We start from the raw sequence: 4271 nt of genomic DNA on the forward strand, positions 1-4271 counted from the left end.
TCGATCTTTGATATTCTTCACACAAGCATATTTTTCATAAGATATATGTTTTAATCTTACCTTAAATCTAGATTGTATACTATATTTCAAAGTATTTCATATCCAGGAACTTATCATTACATAAAAGTTATGCTCACAAGAAACATTCTAAGACAAAAATCATATAAAAGGTAACGATACCAACCTTCCTATTCATCCCCTTCGTCTTCTAAGATACCCTCATATTCTCTCTTTAAAAATGAAAAGATCCAATAGGTCTCCTATGTATCATCTTAAGCAATTGCTTCAATTCCCCAACTACAATAGAAGTGAATTTTGTATCAGTGTTAGATTTCTATTTCGGTCCCTTAAACTTCCTTCCATATATTGTTTTCTTTGTTTACAACACAACGCAGCAAATCGGTTTTTAGGTTGGGCCCTTCCGTCTCTTGCTCTCCAAACTCCCATCTTTCTTGGGCCTTCTATAGCAAGCCCATTATCCTTAGATCCTTTTGGGTTATGGCCCATAATCGAGAAGTCGGCCCAACCTAAGTCCACAAATGTGTCTTGTAGGCACCCATCTTTTTAGGCCCTTTAGCAACTTGACCCAAGCCTTAAAAAAAAGCTTAGATATGTAATAGGGAAGAAAACCACTAGGTACCCTAGATACTCTAATTCACCTCGAAAAGTCATTCTTAGCCACATATATGATGCAAAAAAAATTGTGAAACTAACTTAAAGACCGAAGACAAATAGAAAGAACAAAAGGATATGATTTAGGTTGGTAACAAAAGTTTGCTCTGCTTTGCAGAAAAGTACGGCATTGTTAGCAAATTAGAGAATAGCCATTCTGTCATTTAAATTCAAAATCAATTAAATAAAACTCAATTACTAGCCTAATCATTCTAGATAGGAGATCTAGAATGAATAGTCAATTTGAAAGGGTGTAGATCTATCTGATCCATCTATTAGGAGACTGATACTTTAAAAAGATCTACATATTGATCCAGTGAATCAAAGGCTTTATTGAGATCCAATTTAGTTACCAAATCATTTTATTTTTGACACATCATTCAGTGAATGAGTTCGTGAGCCGTGAGAAAATTATCTAGAATATATCCTTCTTTAATAAAATATAAGTAAGAAGAAAGACTAAGGTCATCAAGAAAATGGGCAAGTTGATTTGCAAGTACCTTAATAAATATTTTGAAGGAGCTATTGATTAAGCTTATGGGTCTAAATTTATTGAAATTCTTTTTTCCATCTAACTTGAGAATGCATATGATAAAGGCTTTGGCCCATCCCTTAAAAGAAGATCTTTGTGATGAATGTCTCTAAAAACTCTCATGAAATTATTTTTTATAGCTGACTAGTAGCACTGAAAGAAGAGGGTTGGGAATCCATCTAGTTCAGATGCCTTCTTACGACCCGGATTGATGATTGTTTGTTTGTTTTTATCATCAGAGAACGATTTGTTCATGTCTTAAAGATTAAAGGACGCTAGGTCAAAGGGTTTGACCCAATCAAGATCAAAAGTGTGCTGTCTACTGGATTGAAAAAATTCTAGAAATATTTTTTAAATAACCAGAGGATTTATTGTTGTCTAAAGAAATATGCTCATGCACCTCGATAAAAGGAATAAATTTTATTTTTTATTTTCTACTAGTAAAACGGTGAAAAATCATAGTATTTTATCCCCCTCTCTAAACCAAAGTAGTTAAGCCATTTACTACAATCCTTTAGGAGGAAATTAGACATTGAAAGTCTGCTTTTTAGAGTGGGACAACTTCTTTTAATAGATCAAGGAGAGTAGCGTTCAGTTCTTGGTATATTATAAATTGGAGGCATATTATTTTTTGTATTTACCTTGAAGGAATCTAAGCTTGAGTAAAAAAAATTAGTTATTAAGTTTTCACCAAGGGATACCTCATCTCACCAAGAAGCAAAGAAGAAGTCAAAATTTAATTGGCTCATCTAAACTGTCTCAAACCTAAATAGTCCAAAAGATATCACTATGGCTTTTATGTCTAACTTGATAAAGAGTGATTCAAAGCAAAGAAAGAAAGGATATGTGACACCATAGAAAGGAAAAAGAACTCCTAGTTTATTAACACCACAAAAACAGTCCAGTTTATAAACGATAGGTGTAGGTTGATTGTTACATCATATAAAAAAATTTCCTTTAAGGAATTGATAGGTCATATTCTTTCGTATAGGAGGTAACAATGTTGCAATCTAGTAAGATCTTATTGAGTTGAAGTCACTTCAAATGCACCATAGTGTGTACCATATTCCTATGTCAAGGTGTATAGTTATATTTAAAAATTCTCTTTGAGGTAATCGTCAGTGGGACTATACACATCTATAGTTTGGCAATTACGATTGGAATCTTTGTCATGAAAAAGAAAAAGTAAATAGCGCACTTCACCCCTATGAATCTCTAAAAAGAGGGAAGATATCTACCCAATAATGAATCCCCCCGTCGATTTATTTGTATCGTGTCATTCCCAAAAGTCTAACCTACTAGTCTCAAGAAAAAATAAGAAGGCAAATTTAATATTGGACAAACATAAAATTTTATAATTTGAGAGAGAGATCATATCATATAGATATCATTTCACTTATCTTTTTCATATTTTACTTAGGAATAACAGGCCCGGCACGGCACACAAGTCGAGAGCCATCACTCCTCAATAAGCCCTTAGACGAGAGGAAGAGGGACAGAGAGCTGAAAAGGAGGCTTTTCTAAGCCTATATAAACTAGTTTTGCGGATGAGAGCGCACAAAGAAAAAAACATTTATCTTATTGGTATCTAAGAGAGAAAAACTACTAATCTTGATAGGATTTTAAGCATAAACCACTAATCTTATTATTATTTTAGTGGTTTGATTTTTGATATAGTTTAGTGCTTACATGCCATATCTTATGTTTATTTTCTGATTTGATTGTTTGATGTTTAAATATTTATATGTGATATTTTATTTCTTAGATTGCCATATTATATATGATTTGATTGTGTTTATATGTTTATTTATTGTTATCTCTTTCAAAAATTTACTATTATTTATTGTATAACCCTTTTAGGTGTAATTAATCCCCTCTTTTGAATTTTCTATTTTTATATATAATAAATTTGATAATTATGTGTGCTTTACCTTGTAATGATAAATTTAATAACTAATCAATTTTAGTATACATATAATAAATTTTGTGGGCTTTTTTTAAAAAATTATTTATCAGAATAATCCACATATTAAAGTTATTACTAAAGGTGACCTATTTTGGCTAGCTCAGCTGTCATGTCATAAGTCGCCCTGAGAACCACTAAAGTGTTTAGCTGTTTATGTAAAAAATAAATTACTAAACAATTTATATATAAAGTAACTCAGTACAATTATAAAACTTTGTATACAATATGAAAGATAAAATATTGAACTATTTAGCATTTTATATAACAGTGAAACCATTGAATTGTTTGGTGGTTTATCTTCTATATAAACTATAGAATAATCCAATAATTTTTTTGGGCGACTTATGATATAATAGCTGAGCTAACTAAATCAGATTTCCTTTAGTAAAACTTTGGCATATGAATTACAAAAAAATTTATAATTTAATTGCATTTCATTTATCGATTTACAATAATAGATTTTAGTGTATATCACATATATAAATTGTGTACTCTATTATAATAATATGTATATCAACGATTGAAAATATATACACTTAGTTTTATATGTTAAATAAAAAATAAATATAATTGAATTTCAAAAACACCATAGGTAAGTATTGACGATTAAAATATACCTTATACACTTAATTAATCAATTTTAATATACATAAGCAAATTGTTGACGAAAATAGGTATTCTTAAAAAATTATTTACTAGAATAGTCCACATATCAAATTTATTACCAAAGTCGGGACTTATTTTAGCTAGCTTCACTATCATGTTATAAGTCGCTCTAAGAACTAGTAAAATGTTCAGCAATTCATATAGAAGATAAACCGCTAAATAGTTCAATGCTTTTATTCATAATAAAAAATGGTGAACAGTTTAACGATTCGCATATAAAATAACTCAATACAATTATAAAACTTTGCATACTATATGGATGACAAAACATTAAAGTATTCATAGTGAAACCGCTGAATTATTCGGTATCTTTTATCTAAACTATATAATAATTTAATGGTTTATTTGACGACTTACGATACAATAGCTGAGCTGACCAAATTAGACTTCTTTTAATAATAACTTTGGTAGATGGGTCAAAAAAAATTTGCAATT

The sequence above is a fragment of the Typha angustifolia genome, chromosome 4 (genome assembly GCF_048772165.1).
Source record: "Typha angustifolia cultivar Huaian chromosome 4, ASM4877216v1, whole genome shotgun sequence".
Taxonomy (NCBI): domain Eukaryota; kingdom Viridiplantae; phylum Streptophyta; class Magnoliopsida; order Poales; family Typhaceae; genus Typha; species Typha angustifolia.